The sequence below is a fragment of the Pongo pygmaeus genome, chromosome 23, assembly GCF_028885625.2.
Source record: "Pongo pygmaeus isolate AG05252 chromosome 23, NHGRI_mPonPyg2-v2.0_pri, whole genome shotgun sequence".
NCBI classification, from domain to species: domain Eukaryota; kingdom Metazoa; phylum Chordata; class Mammalia; order Primates; family Hominidae; genus Pongo; species Pongo pygmaeus.
Window position 1 is genome coordinate 31,202,431 of NC_085931.1, and position 22,440 is coordinate 31,224,870.

Consider the following 22,440-nt stretch of genomic DNA (forward strand, 5'->3'; position numbering starts at 1 on the left):
CGGGTCAGCCAATGGGAGTGCGGCGCGCCCCGCGGCACGTGCGCCCCTGCCCGTCCCGGCCGGGTGCGAGCTGGCGGAGCTCCTTGGCCCGGAGCGCGCGGGGCGGGGGCGCGCGGGGCAGGCGGGACGCGGGGCGGAACGGAGGCAGGATGGGGGCGGGGCACTGGCGACATGGCGCGCTGATTGGCCGGCGCCGCGCTCCGAGGCCGTTAACGGCGGCTGGGCCGGGCCACGGCTCCAAAACAAAGGGCAGGCGGCCCGCGGGGCGGCGGCGGGAGGATGCCTCGCGCCCTGCCTAGGCGCTAACGGCCTCAGCGCGTCCCGGGCCGCGCCGGGAACGCCTGAGAGCCGAGCCCGCGCTGACCGGGGCCCGGGCCGGATGGGCGCTGCGGGCCGGGGCGCGGACCGCGGAGCGGCCGTGAGTACGGGCGGGCCTGGCTGCAGCTGCGCGGGCGGTTACTTTGTGGCCACCCAAGGATACTGTGGCTGCGGGCGGGCCCGGGAAGCACCTGTTGGGCGTCCGGGCGGGCGGGCGGGGGCGCGAGCAGGGCGGGCCTGTGACTTTTTTGTTCCGTTTTGGATTTTGATTTGTTGATATTGGGCTCACTCCGTTTTGGCACAGACAACAACGCCTAATCTTTGATTCCCCCGCCGTTTCTTCTCTCCACCTCCCCCGCTGCCCCTCTTCTCCCGCCCCACCGTGAAAAGATAGGGAAAATGGACAAGATCCCTGATTTTTGGTTTTTCCTTCCTTAAAAAATACAGCCTCAGCTGGGCAAGGAAATGAGGGGAAAAGAGGTCTCCTAGGAATGTTTATCAGAAAGGCGAAAAGGTTTTCAAGTTGCCACATAAAGATCATGACTAAAATGGAGCGTCCTCGGTATTTACCACTTGTGGCATAGGTTTCATTAACAGAGATCGCAAAAGCCTGAGCTTCAGAGATCTAAACAGGGTCCGCCTCCCCCATGCTTGGCTCTGATTGACATCTTTGATGTCCAAATTATGTGCTGAATTCTAAGGATGGGAAAAAGGCTGAGATTCTATTTTAGGCAGATAATGAACATGGAAGACATAAATTTCCCCGCCCCACGCTTTTTCTGTTCCGTTGCATTTCTTCTTCCTCTATCTAAAACATACCCACCTTAACCTGATGTTTCCTTTGCTAAGAATGTTATTCTTCCCACCCACCAGCCCCTGACACTCCTAATTCCCTACTCAGGTCCCAAGACTAGGTTTACCACCACTAGGGAGCCTTTCCAGGCACCTCACCTGAGCAAGCTATAGATGTGACAAATGTTTGCTGAGCCCCTGCCAGCTGCCAGGAGCTGTGCTTAATCCTGATGTCATTGAGTCTTACAATCATGCACTGGTCCCCCTCAGGGCTCTTGGGAGGCAATGGTAGTGGCATGTTTGAGGAACAAGAGGATCCCCAGGACCTTCATGGTCCCTCCTCTTGGGCCCTACAGGGTAGAGTGTCATCTACTTGTGGGAACCCCTATGGGTTGGGCCCATATTGAGCACTTATATAATAACTGAGCGCTCTTAATTACCCATCTGAGCAATAGTCTTCTTTTAAAATAACTTCTTATTTTGGAAAAACTTTAAATTTACATAAAGGTTGCAAAGACAGTACAGACAAACCCAATATATCCTACACCCAGTGCTCCCTATCCTTACCATCCTGCACTGCTGTGGTACACTTGCCAATATGAAAAACACCTGGGTGCATTCTTGTCACTAAACTGTGGGTATTAAGCCGTTTCACTTTTGAATCACTGTAATTTATAAAGCCATTTCTCCGTTTGTTTCTTTGTTTGAGACACGGTCTCACTCTTGCTCAGGATGGAGTGCAGTGGCACAAACACAGCTTACTGCAACCTCCCATGTAACTAGGGCTACAGGTGCACACCACCATGACTGGTTAACTTTTCATTTTTTTTGTAGAGACAGGGGTCTCAATGTTTCCCAGGCTGGTCTTGAACTCCTAGGCTCTAGTGATCCACCTGCCTCAGCCTCCTGAAGTGTTGGGATTACAGGCCTGAGCTGCTATACCTCACCATAAAGCTATTTTCTTTAGGTTGAGGGCAGTGTTCCTCTAACATCTGTTCTTGATTCTTGCCTGTCTTCACTAAGTTCCACCAGCACCTGTGTCGAGGGCAGGGATGCAGTAAAAAGGAAAGAGGCTACCCTATAGGTTTTTTCTTTTTTCTTTCTTTTTTTGTTGGTTTGTTTATTTCAACAAACAAATTGGTTTTCTGAGACAAGGTCTCATTCTGTCACCCAGGCTGGAGTATAATGGCACTGTCTCCACTCACTGCAGCCTCAACCTCCTAGGTTCAAGCCATCCACCCGCCTTCTGAGTAGCTGGAACCACAGGCACACACCACCATACCCAGCTAATTTTTTGATTTTTCCGTAGAGACAAGATCTCACTCTGTTGCTGGTCTCAAACTCCTGAGCTGAAGCGATCCTCCCCACTTGCCTCCCAAAGTGCTGAGATTACAGGTGTGAGCCACCACCCCCAGTTAGTTTTGTTTTGTTACTTTATTTATTTATTTTTTGAGACAGAGTCTCGCTCTGTCTCACCCAGTCTGGAGTGCAGTGGCATGATCTCAGCTCACTGCAGCCTCCACCTCCAGGGTTCAAACGATTCTCCTGTCTCAGCCTCCTGAGTAGCTGGGATTACAGGCATGTGCCACCACACCCAGCTAATTTTGTATTTTTAGTAGAGACAGGGTTTCACCATGTTGCCCAGGCTGGTCTCAAACTCCTGACCTGAGATGATCTGCCCCCCCTCAGCCTCCCAAAGTGGTGGGATTACAGGTGTAAGCCACCGTGCCCAGTCTTGTTTTGTTATATTAGAGAGACAGAGTCTTGCTCTGTCACTCAAGCCTGGGGTACAGTGGCACAATCATAGCTCACTGCAGCCTCAACCTCTTGGGCTCAAGCAATCCTACAGCCTCAGCCTTTTGAGTAGCTGGGACTGTGGGTGTGCACCACCATGCCCAGCTAAATAAAAAAAAATTTTTTTTTGGTAGTTAAGAGGTTTGGGGTTCTCACTATGTTGCCCAGGTTGGTCTCAAATTCCTGGCCTCAAGTGATCCTCCAGTCTCAGCCTCCCGATGTGCTGGGATTTACAGGTGTGAGCCCACCCTACCCTGCGGTTTGTTTGTTCGTTTGTTTTTGTTGTTGTTATTTTTGAGACAAGTCTCACTCCGTCGCCAGGCTGGAGTGCAGTGGCGTGATCTCGGCTCAGTGCAGCCTCCGCCTCCTGGGTTCAAGCGATTCTCCTGTCTCAGCCTCCTGAGTAGCTGGGACTACAGGCGCCCACCACAACACGCAGCTAATTTTTGTATTTTTAATAGAGATGGGGTTTCACCAGGTTGGCCAGAATGGCCTCAATCTCTTGACCTCAAGTGATCCGCCCGCCTCGGCCTCCCAAAGTGCTGGGATTACAGGCGTGAGCCACCGCACCTGGCCAACCCTGTAGTTTTAACGTATTTGTCTCCATGGAAGACTAATAAACAAAATTGTTTTGAATATGAAGAAGCAATAGAAGCCCCCCTGCTTTCAAACCGTTCTGTGATGCTCTTCATTAGAGTTAAATGAAGTTGCATAAATGTTTTTAAGTAGTTAGATCTAATAATAAGTGAAACCTCTAGGGAGTGGGAATTTTGAGAAGAGATTTGAGCGGAGGTTGAAGAAAGTTCTCAATAGCCAAGACATAGAGGGCTAAGGGTTTTTGGAGCAAGCAGTGCGAGATAGATTCAGGAAAGTCGAGTATGAAATCGATTCCGCCAGCAAATGCCAGGACATTACACCTGCTGTACAGATGCTGAGTAATAAAAACCTGTTGGCGGGTGAGAGTAAAATGGAAATCCTGGAGCCAGCCACTGTTGCCCACACCCCAGGAAGGGGTTAGGAGCTGTTATTCACCCCATTGCTCAGCAGGCCCTCTGGCACCTGTAGGGCCTTGGGCCGGGGCCAGGATTCCTGGTGGGGCTTGTGAGGTGCTTGCTGAACCCCTGCCGTACTGTAACAGTGACACATGCTCCTGCCGTGAGGCCCTGGTCAGACACCTAAACTGTGCCCAAGGATCATCCCCCTTAACATCTCATGTGACTCTGACTGCCCTGAAAATTGCATGTTACCCCACTTTACAAAGAAGGTAGCAGAACTTGGCTTCAGGTCCCAGAGCCAACAAACACGTGGCACATTTTGCATGAAACCCTGGGAAGCTTCTCAAAGCAAGTCAAACCCTCTTTCACCTTTGTCGTGGGGGTGATGACATCCCTGTTGCCAAACCTCACCTACTCCCTCCCTCCTGGTGCCACCTGCCTTCTCAGCAGCATTGGCATACACCCCCGCCACCCAAACGCTTCCGCCTTACCTTTTCTGGTTCCTCTGTGTATCTGTTTTTTTGTTTTTTTTTTTCCTTCTCTTGCCCCAAGACAGGGCCTTTAATGTCTGATGAGACTTTATTTAGCATGAGGGTAAATAAAGTAGTTTTTAAGATTCTCAACCTCTTTTCTTCTATCTCAATCCAGTCTTCTGGGTCTGGTACCCACTCTTTCAACCTAACAAGCCTAGTGTTGCACATAGTTCCTACACCTCCCCTTTTCTTTCTTTTTCTTTTTTTTTTTTTTTTTTGTTGGTACAGGGTCTCACTCTAGTGTCATCCAGGCTGGAGTGCAGTGGCGATCACCTCAGCCTCCCGAGTAGCTGGGACTACAGGCACATGCCACCACACCTGGTTAATTTTTAAATTTTTTTGTAGAGACGGGTTTTCGCCATTTTGCCCAGGCTGGTCTCGAACTCCTGACCTCAGATGATCCTCCCATCTTGGCCTCTTAAAGTGCTGGGATTACAGGCATGAGTCACCATGCACAGCCCCCTCTTCTTGTTGTTAGCAAGAAAGCACCTCTACTAGGATGTGTCCCAGGGCCTTGGTTATGGGAAACTTTGTTACTAATGGTAGGAAAAAAAAAAAGAATGTAGTACAGGTTCTTTGAAAAGAAGTGCTCAGTACAAACACATTATCAGTAGTCTCAGGAGAGGTGGTAGAGGTGGTACTTGAGCACAGGTGGGAGGAAAGATGGAGGAGAGAGCTGAGGCACCTGGGGCCACTGGGCAATGGAGGAGCCAGGCCCCTTGGGTTCCCCAGAGAGCAGGGGCTGGTGGAGAGTCTACAGAGGACCATGGAGCTTTGTCTCAGGGCAGCCATATAGGTGGTTTGATGCTGTCAGTGAGTCCCGTTGTGCACCTAGGCTGCAGTTCCTGAAATGTGGAGGGGAGCTTTTCCTCCTATAATTCAAGTAGGGAGGAAGTGGATGTGTGTGGATGGAAGCTGGAATTGCCAAAGGCAAATTGTACCCATGCTGTTGCCCTTTGTTGTAAATTTTTCCAGACCTTTCCACACCTGTGATTTCATGTACTATGTGTGAGTTTGAATAGTCAGTGTGGGCCAGACGCCGTAGCTCACGCCTGTAATCCCAACACTTTGGGAGGCCAAGGCGGGTGGATCACTTGAGGTCAGGGGTTCAAGGCCAGCCTGGCCAACATGGTGAAACCCCATCTCTACTAAAAATACAAACTTAACCAGGCACGGTGGCAGGTGCCTGTAGTCCCAGCTATTTGGGAGGCTGAGGCACAAGAATTGTTTGAATCCGGGAGGCAGAGGCTGCAGTGAGCCAAGATCGTGCCACTGCAGTCCAGCCTGGGAAACAGAGCGAGACTCCAGAAGCCCTGTGATGGAAATGTCTCTGATGCGTGTTTATCAGTGCATTTGGCCAGTCTCTTTTGGTTAAACTTTGTTGTTGTTGTTGCTTTTGTTGAGGAGGAGTCTCGCCCTGTTGCCCAGGCTGGAGTGCAGTAGCGCAATCTCGGCTCACTGCAACCTCTGCCTCCCGGATTCAAGCAGTTCTCCCACCTCAGCCTTACCCTAGTAGCTGGGATTATAGGCACCCACCACCACACCCAGCTAATTTTTGTATTTTTAGTAGAGACGAGGTTTCACCATGTTGGTTGGCCAGGCTGGTCTCGAACTCCAGACCTCAGGTGATCTGCCCATCTTGGCCTCCTAAAGTGCTGGGATTACAGGTGTGAGCCACCATGCCTAGCCTCTATTGGTTAAACTTGAGGTGGTTTCTAATCTTTTGTTATTACAGGCAGTATTATTATAGGATGATATTTTGTTATTTCAGGTAATAACTGCTTTTATCCAGTTATTTTGCACATGTGCATCAGTCAAAGGTGAACTCCCCAGATGAACCCCCATCCAGGGCTGTGCTCCTAGGAATGTTGTGGGTGTTGCCAAATGGCTGGATCACAGAGCACCTTCACCAGTGTTGTTATCAACTTTTTTAATTTTTAAATTTAATTTATTATTTGTAGAGACTGTCTCACTCTGTCACCCAGCCTGGAGTGCAGTGGTGTGATCATGGCTCACAGCAGCCTTGACCTCCTGGCCTCAGGTGATCCTCCCATCTCAGCCTCCCAAGTAGCTGGGACTACAGATGTACACCTGGCTCATTTTTTTTTTTTTTAGAGATGGGGGTCTTGCTGTGTTGGCCAGGCTGATCTTGAACTCCTGGCCTCAAGTAATCTTCCCGCCTTGGCCTCCCAAAACAATGGGATTACAGGCATGGGCCACCCCTGACCTTATCAACTTTTTTTTTGAGATAAGATGGTACTCTATCACCAATGCTGGAGTGCAGTGGTGTGATCTCAGCTCACTGCAACCTCTGCTTCCTGGGCCTAAGCAATTCTCCTGCCTTAGCCTTCCAAGTAGCTGGCACCACAACTCATGCACCACCATGCCCGGCTAATTTTTTTTTTTTTTCCTTCAGGATGGAGTTTTGCTCTTGTTGCCCAGGCTGGAGTACAATGGCGCAATCTCAGCTCACTGCAATCTCTGCCTCCCAGGTTCAAGCAATTCTCCTGCCTCAGCCTCCCAAGTAGCTGGCATTACAGGCACACACCACCATGCCCGGCTAATTTTTGTTATTTTTAGTAGAGATGGGGTTTCACCATGTTGGCCAGGCTAGTCTAGAACTCCTGACTTCAGGTGATCCACCCGTCTCGGCCTCCCAAAGTGCTGGGATTACAGGTGTGAGCCACTGTGGCTGGGCTTTTGTATTTTTTTTGTAGAGACGGAGTTTCACCATGTTGCCCAAGCTGGTCTCAAACTCCTGGACTCAAGCGATGCACCCACCTTGGGTTCCCAAAGTGCTGGGATTAGAGGTGTGAGCCACCATGCCTGGCCTAACTTTTAAAAAAGCCATTGCCAACCTGCTAACTGTTAGACAGTATGAGTGTGCCTTCAGAGTTGAACGTCTACTTGGATGTTCCACCTTGGACACCGTGGTCCAAGGTGGGGAGACTCTGGCTTTGAATCCAGCTTCACAGGTCACTGGCTGTGCAACCTTGGGTGCTCGGGTAACCTTTTTGGACTTCGGTTTCGCCATGTGCATCGTGGGGCTAATAAGGACACGCATCTCTTAGGACTGCTGTTAACCGCGCGATTCTTGTACAGTGAGCAGCTTAGGACAGGGCTGGTGTTGGCTTGCCAAGTCTCTGGGAGCCGTTGCACGTCCTTTTTCAGGAGCTGGTGGTTTTATCCGTCGTCCATTCCCTCCATGATGGCAGTGGCCTTTTCATCCTTCTAATCCCAAGGACAGTGCCTTGCCAGTGAGGGGTGGGAGAGGCAAAGCCAAAAGCAGGGAGGCCTCCTCCGTGGAGAGGAGGGGAAGGAAGGGGTGGCCGAGTGGAAGCGGAAGTGGAGAAGCTGTGGGGATGGCCGGCTGTGCAGGTGACACCACCACTTCTCACCCCTCCTCCCTCTGCTCCCTCTCCTCCCTCAGGAGGTGGACCATGATATCCCAGTTCCCTTTATGAATCCTGGCTGAACATGGCAGGGCCCCATGAGCACTGTTCCTTCCCTGGTCTCGCTGGCACTCTGTTGATCCGGCATGCCAGCCCCTTCATCGCCACGCCCAGCAGACACCCCAGTTCTTCTCCAGCTTTGCAGCCTCTGACCCTGATGCACTGGCTTCTATATCTGCCTGAGGCCTCCTTTCCATCTCGGGACACCATGGAGGGCTCCGCGGGGAAGTAATGGGGATGGGACCCGCACTCACCTGCCAGGTAGCGGCAGTGCCGGGGGGTAGGTGGAGCAGCCTGGGGATTGAGGGGAACAGGCTGTCCTCTACACAGGTGCCCCGGGGATGGGGCGAGGACCCGGTGGGGTGGTTGAAAAAGAGAAGGGGGCACCCCAGTCTGCACTCCATCCCATGAAGTGTCAGAAGCTGCTCGGTTTTGTTTGCTTCCTCAGTGTGTTTGTCTTTAGAAGTGTGCTACCGGCACCATATGGACATGGGCCTGATTCACATTCTCTTAAAATAATTTTACAGGCTTATTTTAGGAGAGAAATTTCTGGATTCCAGAAAATTGTTTTTGCTCTAAAAACATACCCCACATTAATGTCTATTTGGGGGGATGGATGGCAGCTGCCCTCCAAACTTGGGGACACACAGTGTCCGAGAGTGGAGATGATTTTCCTGGTGAATTGCCCAGCATTTTCCTTTCAGTTACTTACTTCAGGGTGGTTCCTTATTTGCCAATAGATCTTGTGAAAGCCCATTTACATTGGTTGTTTCCAGACTTGGCCATGGTTTCCCCAGTGCAACAGTGGATCTGTCATTTAAAGCCAAGTTAAAATTTAACATGACATGCCTCTCAGTGACCACAAATCCAGCCCTGGCCACTACTGCCAGGACCCCTTTGAGGGCTAATGACAAGGGTTGCCATCAGGACTGAGACCACATGAAGCGCACGGGAGGCATCTGTGCAGTGACCAGACTGAAGGCAGGAGACAGGGATGGGGACTTGGGGGACAGTTGGGGCCCAGGGCAGCAGGCTCTTCAGGTAAGGTTGCCTTGGGGGCGGGGCTGTATAATGAAGGTCTCCAAATAAGGCCCATGCGAAGTGTGCTTGGGAAACAGCAAGCCTGTTTTGGTTGGAAACAAGGCGGTGCCCTCAGTGTTTACTCTGCAGTGTTTACTCTGCAGAGCCCTAGGCACTCTGGTCCAGAAGAGTTAGTAGCATCCTCTGCATCCCACTGGGGATGTGTGACACTCAGAGAAACCACCAGGCGGAGGCGAGAGCTGAGATCTGAGCTTGTCGCTGCATCTCTCTGCCTCACAGCTGGGAGGCTCAGCCAGTGGCACTTGCTATGGGGACAGCCCAGGTGCAGGAAGGGGCCAGCAAGGGAGGGCAGCAGGCTGGGCTACAGCCGCCAGGGGTGGTGTCTCCACTGAGAGTTACAGGCTTTGAGCAAATAGCGAACAGTTACAGCATGGTGGACCCTGGGGTAACACAAGACCCTGATGGGGATGCACCGCTTCCTCCTGCCTGGAACACTGATGGTCAGAGGGTCCCCTCCCTCCTGGGGACTGGACTGTCCTCTGCTGATGCTCCTCCCTCTCAGGCCAGGTGGGACCGTGTAGCGGAGAGCACCTGTGCTCTGGATTGAGCACCCGCCTGTGGGACCGTGGTGGCCACTAGCGGGCAGGGATGCTTCTTTCTCAGGATGTTGTGAGAATTCAACGGCCTGAGAATTTGCAGACCCTAAGGTGCAGGTGCATGATGTAAAGGGGCAAACGCCTATCTTTGGCAACATTCTTGGCATTCTGGGGGTCTCAGACCCGAGGACCTTGCGCCTGAATAGATGAGATTCCTTCCTGGAATCTTCTGGGACCAGCTTGGGCCACAGCAGGCTGCAGCTGGTCCTTCCTGGACAGCGTTGGCAGGGCCCTGGCTTGTGCACTGCTCTTTGGGGACCATGGTCTTAGACCCTGGGGACATGTGGGTCTGGGTGAGGTGAATCTGCAGCTACCCCCACCCCATGGCCCCTGCCCGCAGAGGCTCCTTGGTGCCCATGGGTCCATGTTTTTAACAAGCTTACCAATGTTTAGTGGCCACTTCTCATATCAAGTACTGATGTTTCTTTTTTTGGACAGGGTCTCGGTCTGTTGCCCAGGCTGGAGTGCAGGGGCACCATCACAGCTCACCGTAGCCTCGACCTCCCCGGCTTAAGCAATCCTCCAGTTTCAGGCTCTGGAGTAGGTGGGACCACAGGCATGTGCCACCATGCCTGGCTATTTTTTTTTTCTTTAGTAGAGACAGGGTCTCACTATCTTGCCTGGGCTGGTCTCGAACTCCTGGGCTCAAGTGATTCTCCTGCCCTGGCCTCCAAAAGTGCTGGAATGACAGGCGTGAGCTGCTGCACCCGGCTGCGGTAGTGATGTTTCAACCCCCATTTACTTTTGCTGTCTTCATGTGAGGATTCCCCTGATACGTATTCATTCCCCAGATATTTAAGTGCCTTTCAGGGGCCAGGACACTAGTCAGTGATTTTTTTTCTACCATCTGAGTTTAATAAAACCACTCAAGTGACTTTAAAATTTTATCATTTTAGGCTGGGCACAGTGGCTCACGCCTGTAATCCCAGCACTTTGGGAGGCCGAGGCGGGTGGATAATGAGGTCAGGAGATCGAGACCAGCCCAGGCAAGATAGTGAGACCCTGTCTCTACCAAAGAATACAAAAAATACAAAAAATTAGCTGGGTGTGGTGGTGGGTGCCTGTAGTCCCAGCTACTTGGGAGGCTGAGACAGGAGAATGGGATGAACCCGGGAGATGGAGCTTGCATTGAGCCGAGATTGCGCCACTGCACTCCAGCCTGGGCGACAGAGTGAGACTGTCTCAAAAAAAAAAAAAAAAAATTACCATTTTAGGGCCAGGCATGGTGGCTCATGCCTGTAATCCCAACACTTTGTGAGGCTGAGGCAGGTGGGTCACTTGAGGTCAGGAGGTCGAGACCAGCCTGGACAACATGGTGAAACCCCATCTCTACTAAAAAAATGTTAAATTAGCTGGGCATGATGGCACATGCCTGTAATCCCAGCTACTTGGGAGGCTGAGGCAGGAGAATCACTTGAACCCGGGAGGCGGAGGTTGCAGTGAGCTGAGATTGCGCCATTGCACTCGAGCCTGGGCAGAAAGAGCGAAAGTCTGTTTCAAAAAAAGAGAAAGTAAAATAAAATTTTATTTTTTTAGGCTGGTGCAAGGGTTCACGCCTCTAATCCCAGCACTTGGGGAGGCCAAGGTGGGTGGATGGCCTGAGCCAGGAGTTTGAGACCAGAGTTTGAGACCAGTCTGGGCAACATAGTGAAACCTTGTCTCTACAAAAAATACAGAAATGAACCAAGTGTGGTGGCACACACCTGTCATCCCAGCTACTTGGGAGGCTGAGGTACAAGAATCACTTGAACCCAGAAGGCAGAGGTTGCAGTGAGCTGAGATCATGCCACTGCACTCCAGCCTGGGCAACAGAGTGAGACCCTGTCTCAAAACAAAAACAAAAAAGAAAAAATTTTTTTAAATGAACTATTTCTTTTTTTTTTTTTTTCTCCCTCAGGATGAGGTCTTGCTTTGTTACCCACGCTGGAGTGCAGTGGTGCGATCATGGCTCACAGCAACCTCCATCTCCCGAGTTCAAGCGATTCTCCTGCCTCTGCCTGCTGAGTAGCTGGGATTACAGGCGCCCGCCACCACGCCTGGATAATTTTAGTATTTTTAGTAGAGATGGGGTTTCACCATGTTGCCCAGGCCGGTCTCAAACTCCTGCCCTCATGATTTGCCTGCCTTGGCCTCCCAAAGTGCTGGGATTATAGGTGTGAGCCACCACGCCCAGCCTTAATGAACTATTTCATAATTACAAAATACTAGATTATTTAAGCAGAGTGTGATGAGGTTTGAAGGAGGTACATGGCGCCTGTGCCTGTGGAATATTCCTGAGGTCAAGAGGAACTGCCGCTGTGCTGTCCCTGGAGTGGGCCTGGGGCTCTGGGGTGGGAGACTCACTTTTCACTCAGTGGAAGATCCTTTTGCCATCTCAGGACATACATGGTACTTACAGATAAGAAATGAAGATTAATAAAATAGACATGTGTATACCCAACAGCAGTTTAAAAAATAAAATCCCAGGCCGGGAGCAGTGGCTCACACCTGTAATCCCAGCACTTTGGGAGGCCAAGGCGGTTGGATCACCTGAGGTCAGGAGTTGGAGACCAGCCTGGCCAACATGGTGAAACCCGTCTCTACTAAAAATACAAAAAATCAGCTGGGCGTGATGACGCGCGCCTATAGACCCAGCTACTCAGGAGGCTTAGGCAGGAGAATCACTTGAACCTGGGAGGCAGAGGTTGCAGTGAGCCCAGATTGTGCCACTGCACACCAGCCTGGGGAACAGAATGAGACTCCGTCTCAAAAAAAATTAAAATAAAATAAAATTCCAGCCAGGCACAGTGACTCACACCTGTAATCCTAGCACTTTGGGAGGCTGAGGTGGGTGGATCACCTGAGGTCAGGAGTTTGAGACCAGCCTGGCTAACATGGCGAAACCCTGTCTCTCCTAAAAATGCAAAAATTAGCAGAATGTAGTGGCCTGCACCTGTAATCCCAGCTACTCGGGAGGCTGAGGTAGGAGAATGGCTTGAACCCAGGAGACGGAGACTGCAGTGAACCGAGATCACGCCACTGCACTCCAGCCTGGACGACAGAGCAAGAATCTGTTTCAAAAAATATTAACTAAAATCCCCTACCAGGCGCAGTGTGCACTTCTGTAGTCCCAGCTACTTGGGAGGCTGAGGCAGGAGAATCGCTTGAACCCAGGAGGCAGAGGCTGCAGTGAGCCGAGATCATGCCACTGCACTCCAGCCTGGATGACAGAGTGAGACTCTGTCTCAGAAAAACAATTAATTAAATAAAATCCCCTGCCAGGCACAGCACTCACTGCTGTAGTCCCAGCAACTCGGGAGGCTGAGGTGGGGAGATCGCTTGAACCCAGGAATTCTGGGCTGTAGTGCGCTATGCGGTTCAGTTGTCCACACTAAGTTAGGCATCAATATGGTGACCTCCCAGGAGCAGGGGACCACCAGGTTGCCTAAAGAGGGGTGAACAGGCCTAAGTTGAAAACAGAGCAGGTCAAAACTCCCATGCTGATTAGTAGTGGCATCGTGCCTGTAAATAGCCACTGCACTCCAGCCTGGGCAGCATATTTTAAAAAAAAATTAATTAAAAAAAAAATAATCCCCCTAGAAGTCGTTGTCACCCCCTCCTGCCCAGGGTCCTCACTTCCTGTGCTCTGTTACTCCCAACACAGGTGTCCTTTGTGGAAGGACAAGTGATGTGCACCAGTGTTGGCCCCAGGGGTTACTGACTGTGGGGTGAGGGCTGTGCATTTTCTCCCAAAAGATGATCTGCAGTTAGGCATTCGTGGCATTTAGAAATTCAAAATAAACAAAACCCTTGGCAAATGGCCACTTTTTTTTTTTTTTTTCTCCCCGAGACGGAGTCTCACTCTGTTGCCTAGGCTGGAGTGCAGTGGTACGATGTCGGCTCACTGCAACCTCCGTCTCCCAGGTTCGAGCGATTCTCCTGGCTCAGTCCCCTCAAGTAGCTGGGATTACAGGCATGCGCCACCATGCCTGGCTATTTTTTTGTATTTTTAGTAGAGACGGGTGTTTTTTGGTTTTTGGGTTTTTTTGAGAACGCGTCTCATTCTGTTGCCCAGGCTGGAGTGCAGTGGCGTGATCTCGGCTCACTGCAACCTCCATCTCCCAGGGTTCAAGCATTTCTTCTGCCTCAGCCTCCCAAGTAGCTGGGACTACAGGCATGCGCCACCACGTCTGGCTAATTTTTTATTCTTAGTAGAGATGGGATTTCACCATATTGGCCAGGCTGGTCTCGAACTCCTGACCTTGTGATCTGCCTGCCTCAGCCTCCCAAAGTGCTGGGATTACAGGCATGAGCCACCGCACTGGCCAAGTGGCCACTTTTTGAAGTGCTTTCCCTGTATGTGTGTACCACATTCTCTTTATGGACTACTATTCAGCCTTAAAAAAAGACAAAGGAATTCTGTAGTAGGCGACAACATGGATGTACCTTGAAGGCATTATGTGCTCAGTGAAATAAGCCAGGTATGGACAAACACTGCATGATTCCAGTTATATGAGGTATCTAGAGAAGTCAAATTCATGGAATCAAACATTAGGATGGTAGCTGCCAGGGGCTTGGCGGAGGAGGAAATGGGAATTTATTAATCCACAGGCATAAAGTTTCAGATAAGGAAGATGAACGAGCCCTAGAGATCTGCTGTCCATTGTACCGAGAGTCTACAATGTTCTGTCCACTTAAAATGTGTTCAGGACAAACAGCAATTAAAAAAAAAAAATGTTGGGCCGGGCACAGTGGCTCAGGCCTGTAATCCCAGCCTTTTGGAAGGCCCAAGCAGGTGGATCACTTGAGGTCAGGAGTTGGAGACCAGCCTAGCCAACATGGTGAAACCTCTTCTCTACTAAAAATATAAAAATTAGCCAGTCATGGTGATGTGCACCTGTAATCCAAACTACTCAGGAGGCTGAGGCAGGAGAATCGCTTGAACCCAGGAGGTGGAGGTTGCAGTGAGCCAAGATCACGCCACTGTACTCCAGCCTGAGTGACAGAACGAGACTCCGTCTCAAAAAAAAAAAAAAATGCTGGGCGCGGTGGTTCACGCCTGTAATCTCAGCACTTTGAGAGGCTGCGGCCGGCAGATCACGAGGTCAGGAGATCGAGACCATCCTGGCTAACATGGTGAAACCTTGTCTGTACTAAAAATACAAAAAAAAAAAAATTAGCCGGGCGTGGTGGCACACACCTGTAATCCCAGCTACTCAGGAGGCTGAGGCTTGAACCCAGGAGGCAGAGGTTGCAGTGAGCTGAGATTGTGCCACTGCACTCCAGCCTGGGCGACAGTGTGAGACTCCTTCCCCCCCGCCAAAAAAAAAAAAAAAAAATGTTGGCCAGGCACAGTGGCTCACACCTGTAATTCCAGCACTTTGAGAGGCTGAGGCAGACAGATCACTTGAGGCCAGGAGTTTGAGACCAGCCTGGCCAACATGGTAAAACACCATCTCTACTAAAAATACAAAAAAATTAGCTGGGTGTGGTGGTGTGCACCTGTAGTCCCAGCTACTCTGGTGGCTGAGGCAGGAGAATTGCTTGAACCCGGAAGGCAGGGTTTGCAGTGAGCTGAGATCACATGACTGCACTCCAGTCTGGGTGACAGAGCAAGACTCTCAAAAAAAAAAAACAAAATCGGCCAGGTGTGGTGGCTCATGCCTATAATCCCAGCACTTTGGGAAGCCGTGGTGAGTGAGAGGTCAAGGCGGGTGGATCACATGAGGTCAGGAGTTTGAGACCAGCCTGGCCAACCTGGTGAAACCCCATCTCTACTAAAAATACAAAATTAGCTGGGCATGGTGGTGCATGCCTGTAGGCCCAGCTACTCAGGAGGCTGAGGCAGGAAAATTGCTTGAACCCAGGAGGTGGAGGCTGCAGTGAGTCAAAATCATGCCATTGCACTCCAGCCTGGGTGACAGAGTGAGACTGTCTCAAAAAATCACAGTCAGGTGTGGTGGCTGATGCCTATAATCCCAGCACTTTGGGAGGCTGGGGTGGTTAGATCACTTGAACCCAGGCGTTTGAGACCAGCTTGGGCAAAAAAGTGAGACCCCATCTCTACAAGAAAAAAATTAGCCAGGCGTGGTGGCATGGGCCTGTAGTTTCAGCTACTTGGGAAGCTGAGCTGGGAGGATTGCTTGAGCCCAGGAGGTCAAGGCTGCACTGAGCTGTGACCATGCCACTGCACTCCAGCCTCGGCAACAGACTGAGACCTTGTCTCACACACAAAAAAGTGATACTGCTTTTTTTTTTTTTTTTTTTTTTGATACAGAGTTTCGCTCTGTAACCCAGGCTAGAGTGCATTGGTGCTATGTCAGTTCACCGCAACCTCTGCCTCCCAGGTTCAAGTGATTCTCCTGCCTCAGCCTCCCTAGTAGCTGGGATTATAGGCACCCACCACCACGCATGGCTAATTTTTTTTTTTTTTTTTTTTTTTTTGAGATGGAGTCTCGCTTTGTTACCCAGGATGAGTGCAGTGGCACGATCTCGGCTCACTGCAACCTCCGCCCCCGAGGTTCAAGCGATTCTCCCACCTCAGTCTCCCAAGTAGCTGGGATTACAGACGTGCTGTAATTTTTGTATTTTTAGTAGAGACGGGTTTCACCATCTTGGCCAGGCTGGTCTTGAACTCCTGACCTCATGATCCACCCGCCTCGGCCTGCCAAAGTGCTGGGATTACAGGTGTGAGCCACCGCGTCCGGCCACCTGGCTAATTTTTGTGTTTTCAATAGAGACGGGGTTTCACCATGTTGTCCAGACTGGTCTCGAGCTCCTGACCTCAAGTGATCCTCCTGTCTCACCCTCCCAAAGTGTTGGGATTACAGGCGTTAAGTCACCACCCCCGGCTGATACTACTTATTTTAAAATGATGAACAAAGGGAAGGGCGGTTTCTGTAGCGTTCTACTCGAGTCACTTGGAGCAGGGATTCTGAATGCTAGAGACCTGAATACCCAGTTTGCAAATAAGTTTCCTGTCTCAGCTGCTTCACTTCATATTCGTAGTATCTTTGTTAAAGGGAAGTCCAGGGAAAGAAGAGAGAAATGAAAGTTTATTAATTTAAGTCTCATTTTAGTAAAAAGAGAGAAACTTAGGTGAAAATATCACAGAGATTGAACATGAGTTCAGTAAGAAGTGAAGTCAGAACGCTTCCTTCCATGAACTGGTGGAACATGCGTGGATTTGAATAAGCTACTGACAAGTTGTCACATGACGTCCTTGTGCACCGTGTGGGACATGTGGACAGGAGAGCAGAGGTGGACGTGGTGCTGGGCTCCTGGACGGTGGTGACTGAGCTGATACCTGTCCCCATGACCTCCCCAGGGCATGTCAGCCAGTTTCATGGAAGACATGCCAGATGGAAGAGGTGGCAGGGTTCAGATTCATGAAGGGCCCAGTAGTTCAGGGCAATAGATAAGATCTAATAAAATGTACTGTGTTAACGCTAAATGTGAGGTCTTCTCCTTGATTCTAAGAAACCCAAGGGAAAATTTCAGGATTGGCACAAGATGACTTAATAGCAGCTAGTAAGAAAAAGAGTTTAAGGTTTGGGGAAATCACCCATCAGGAATATCCAATATAGGCAGACTTTTTCAGAAATTCTTTAACATAATATTGGAGAAAGAAATGGACTTCATTTAGAAGACTGTGTGTGTGTGTGTGTGTGTGTGTGTGTGTGTGTGTGTATTTACATGTGTATACCTTTGTACAGAAATTTCCTCCACAAAATTCCTGCTAGATGGTCATCTCTGTTGATAAATGTGATGAACTGTTGATTTTGTTTATGAAATGGGATCCAGCTTGGTTTCTCTTCTCCTGCAGATGCGCAATGGCCCAGCAGTATTCCCCCGGGAACTGTTCTCCAGGCACTGCAGAGCCCCTCTGTGCTGTCTGTATCCACCTGTGGTCTGTTTCCAGGCTCTCTTTCATGTCACATTGACCTGTTTTGTATCTTGTGCCAGTCTTTTTTCTTTTATTCATTTATTTATTTATTTATTATTTTATTTATTTATTTTTTTTGATGGAGTCTCACTCTGTCGCCCAGGCTGGAGTGCAGTGGCACGATCTCAGCTCACTGCAAGCTCCACCTCCTGAGTTCACGCCATTCTCCTGCCTCAGCCTCCCAAGTAGCTGGGACTACAGGCGCCCACCACCACTCCCCACTCATTTTTTTTGTATTTTTAGTAGAGATGGGGTTTCATTGTGTTAGCCAGGATGGTCTCCATCTCCTGACCTCATGATCCACCCGCCTCGGCCTCCCAAAGTGCTAGGATTACAGGCGTGAGCCACTGCACCCAGACTCAGACTCTTTTTTTTTTTTTTTTTTTTTTTTTGAGACAGAGTCTCACTCATTCATTACCTAGGCTAAGTCCAGTGGCACAATCTCTGCTCATTGCAGCCTCGACCCCTTGGGCTCAATCAATCCTCCCACCTCAGCCTCCCTAGTAGCTGGGACCACAGACACGTGACACCACACTTGGCTAATTGAAAAACACTTTTTTTGCGTAGAGACAGGGTCTCACTGTTGCCCAGGCTGGTCTCAAACTCCTGGGCTCAAGCAATCCTCCTGCCTTGGCCTCCCAAAGTGCCAGGATGACAGGTGTGAGCCACTATGTCCAGCCTTTGCCCCACTTCTTGAAAGACATTTTCACTGAATGTAAAATCTGAGATATCAGTTATTATCTTTCAGAATCATAACAGTCCCTTTCTCTGCTGCCTTTTGGGCTCTGTTGTTTTACCTGGGAGCTTGTTCCGTTGAACAGGTCATTTTTCCTTCCTCTGGACACTTTTAAGACTTTTTTCCCCTTTATCTTTGGTGTTCTGCAGTTTCATTATTTCTCTAGCTGTGGCTTTATTTTTATTTATCCTGCTTTAGGACTGTTGGGCTTTTTAAGTCTGTGGATTAGTAGCTTTCCTTAATTCTGGAGAATCCACAATCATCAATTATTCACAAAGCGCCTCTACCCCATTTTCTTCTTGCCTCAACCTTCTGAAATCCAAATAAAGTCATCTCTCCCTGCTTCAGGTCTCTTAGTTTAAGACTCATATTTCCACCTTTCTTTCTCACTCTTTTCCTCTTTTTTTTTTTTTTTTTTTTTGAGATGGAGTATTGCTCTGTCACCCAAGGCTGGAGTGCAGTGGCGCAATCTCAGCTCACTGCAACCTCTGCCTCCCGGGTTCAAGCAACCCTCCTGCCTCAGCCTCCCGAGTAGCTGGGACTACAGGCAGACACCACCACGCCCGGCTAATTTTTGTATTTTTAGTAGAGACGGGGTTTCACCACGTTGGCCAGGCTGGTCTTGAACTCCTGACCTCGTGATCCGCCCCCCTCAGCCTCCCAAAGTGCTGGGATTACAGGCGTGAGCCAACGCGCCCGGCCTCTCACTCTTCTTTATTCAGCATAATTTATTCTGATGTATCTTCAGTGTATGTATTCTCTTTTTATTCTCTTATTCCTGTTAAACCCATTGGGCTGAATGCTGTTTATTTCTAGAATTTCTACACCTGTTTTTCTGCAAGGTCATTTTTTTTTTCCTCGTTTGCTATTCGTTACATATAGTTTCAAGCTTATCGGTTCCCTCTGTGAGTACAGTTAAGTGGAGGAGCCTCATGGTCTGCCTCAGGTCTTTCAGATGTTGAGTCTCTGGATCTGGTCCTGCTGCTGGCCTTTTCTGTCCTTGCGCATGGTGCATTGTTTCCATGAATGTGTGGTTACTTTTGACTGCATTACTCATTGTCCTGGAAAAATGACTTTGTGGGAATTTTTCAGATCTAGGATAAAGATGCTTCCTCCAAACTAGGTTTACGCTTCCTTCTGCCAGGTACCTCAGGGCGTTGTCAGCCTAAAGCCATTTTAAACTAAATCCATCAACTGTGAGCTTTTGGAATCTTCTCACTGGTGTGAATTTGGGCCATAAGTCCTGTGAGGGCTGTCCTATGATCGCTGCTCTGTGGGGTGGGGACCAGCCTTAGACTTCTCATCGGAAGCCTGGGGTGGCTTAGACTTCTCATCGGAAGCCCGGGTGGCTTAGACTTCTCATCAGAAGCCCAGGGTGGCTGGATGGGGGCAGATGTTTTCAGGGCAAGAGCGGCTTGGCTCGCCTCTCTGGTTTCTGCTTTCCCCAGATGGTGCCTGGCGGCTCCTCACTGTCTTGTCAGCCCCTGGATGCCTTTAAGAAAACATCCTTTTATTTTGTCAGCATTTTTGGTACTTCTCAGTGGGAGGGCTGGTCCAAGTATTTGGCTTATCATAGTTTTACAAAAAGCTGGTTTCTATGAAATCCTAAATCACCTGTTTTTTAAAAATGTACCTTTTAGTCCAGGCGCGGTGGCTCACTCCTATAATCCCAGCACTTTGGGAAGCCGGGGCAGGCAGATCACTTGAGGCCAGGAATTTGAGACCAGCCTGGACAACATGGTGAAACCCCGTCTCTACTAAAAATACAAAAATTAGTTGGGTATAGGGCCAGGCGCAGTGGCTCACGCCTGTAATCCCAGCACTTTGGGAGGCCAAGGCAGGTGGATCACCTCAGGTTGGGAGTTCGAGACCAGCCTGACCAACATGGAGAAACCCCGTCTCTACTAAAAATACAAAATTAGCTGGGCGTGGTGGCGCATGCCTGTAATCCCAACTGCTCGTGAGGCTGAGACAGGAGAATCACTTGAACCCGGGAGGTGGAGGTTGCGGTGAGCCAAGATCGTGCCATTGCACTCCAGCCTGGACAACAAGAGCGAAACTCTGTCTCAAAAAAAAAAAAAAAGAAAGAAAAGAAAAAGAAAAATTAGTCAGGCGTGGTGGCGCGTGCCAGTAGTCCCAGCTACTCAGGAGGCTGAGGCAGGAGAATCACTTGAACCCGGGAAGCGGAGGTTGCAGTGAGTGGAGATGGCACCAGTGCACGCCACCACGCCCAGCTAATTTTTGTATTTTTAATAGAGACGGGGTTTTTACCATGTTAGCCAGGATGGTCTCGAACTCCTGACCTCGTGATCCACCCACCTCAGCCTCCCAAAGTGCTGGGATTACAGACGTGAGCCACCACACCCAGCTTTAATAGTTTTTTTGTCTAGTTACACTTTTTCTTTTAGAGAACTTGAAACCCATTAATGCACATGTACATGTATAATCCACACATGTATGTATGTGTGTGTGTATATATGGCGTATCCATTTTATCCATTTATCCACATACTATACATATATGCATTATACTATAGTTTCCTGAAGTTTACGTCACAGGCACAGTCATGTCCACATTCCAGTAATGCTTATAATTCCACGCCATATGGCTTAATGTATGCTTTAGTTTTCAGAATATATCACTTACTCCTACAAATCAATAAGAAAAGGACCGGCAGCTAATAGAACATGTGACAAAGATTTGAAAAGGAGGAACCGTAAAAGGTGCCCATCTGTGCGGTCAGGTTGAAGCAAATTAAAGCCACAGTGAGATGTTGCTGCCTATACCTGCCAGGCAGCAGAAGTGTTAAAATTTGACCATATCGAGCTGACAGGATAAAGATCAGCAGGGTCTCATGTTCGCTGCTGGCAGGATGACCTTGTCACCAGCACTTGGGAGGTGCTGCTGCGTGCACGGGCATCTGCTCCTGGGATTGTTCCAATGAAACACCTGCCTGTGCGGCTCAGGAGAGGTGACAGCGACAGCAGCACCATTTAGTAGCCAGCCTGGGAGCCGATACACATCCACACCCCGTCAGTGGCTGCATGTGGTGTATCTGACGGGACGCCAGGTGAAGGGGGCCCAGCTGCACATGGGGACAGAGGCAGACTTGGCTGCACGTCAGCAGAGAAGTCTCACAGCATCGTCGGTGTCAAGTTCAAAACACGGAACACGCAGCAGTGTGGCTCAGGGCCACACACGGGGCACAGCCATCAGGACAAGCAAAGACCAAGAAAGCACCAAGTCCAAGTTAGGCAGCGTCTCAGGCCGGGGCACCGAGGAAGGGCACAGCAGCGCCTTGGTGACCGGGTCCCAGTTCCATCCTGGGTGGTGGCCACAGGCTGTTTGTGTCTTATCTTCCATTCACACAATTACAAACGCTGCGTTCTGCCCATGCACATCTTCAGTCCCAGATGTGAGAAGGTGACCCTCTAATGCAGGCGTGCCTGCACAGGTGGGGGGCAGACGCCGTCCTGGGTGTCATCCCACGGAAGGGCACAGGACAGGCTGCTGCCGGAGCAGAGGTCACATGGGGTGGGGGGCGGTGGGGGGGTGCGTCTCAGGAGGAGCAGGTGCGAGGACACTGCTAGCGCTTGGCTCTTCCCAGCCCCATGCTCTCGAATTTGGGGAAACCCTTGCTCTTCTGTTTGGCCTGAAAGAAAATCCAGTGTGCCTGACTCTCTGCAGGCCCCTTGTCACGGGCCAGGCTGGGGTGGTGCCATCAGGAAAACTTGGCACACGTCCCTGGTGCAGATGATGGCAGCATCAGTCATGGACTTAACTTCTTTTGTTAATGAGACCTCAGAAATGTAAAAACGATACACTCTTCTTTAAAATAATTGTGGTCAGTACACATAACTCTTACCATCTTAACCATTTCTAAGTGTACAGTTCAGTGACATTAAATATATTCACATTTTTGTACAGCCATCACCACCCTCCAACCTCCAGAACTCTTCATGTTGCAAAACTGAAACACCGCACCCATGAAGCAGGGACTCCGCTGCCCCTGGCAGCTCTTTCTGTCTCTGACTCCCACTACTCTAAGTACCTCATACAATATTTGTCCTCTGTGACTGGCTTACTTCACTGAGTATAGTGTCCTCAGGGTTCCTCTATGCTGTAGCTGTGACAGGAGTCTTTTTTAACGGCTGGATAACATTCCACTGTGTGCAGACGCCACATTTTGATCATGAGAA

The 22,440-nt window shown here is 50.0% G+C and overlaps 1 protein-coding gene across 2 annotated transcripts in view; it reads left to right on the forward strand.

Annotated features, from left to right (window-relative positions):
• The first annotated feature begins 220 nt into the window (after positions 1-220).
• The window catches only part of YPEL1 (yippee like 1), a 35,042-nt gene continuing 12,822 nt past the window's right edge, over positions 221-22,440 (forward strand). The window contains exons 1-2 of one of the 2 annotated variants that reach the window (XM_054469066.2): positions 221-418; positions 2,420-2,505. The gene's annotated coding sequence lies outside the window, so the exon portion shown is untranslated. The remainder of the gene's footprint in view (positions 419-2,419; positions 2,506-22,440) is intronic. The other variant, XM_054469065.2, reaches the window with a different exon arrangement.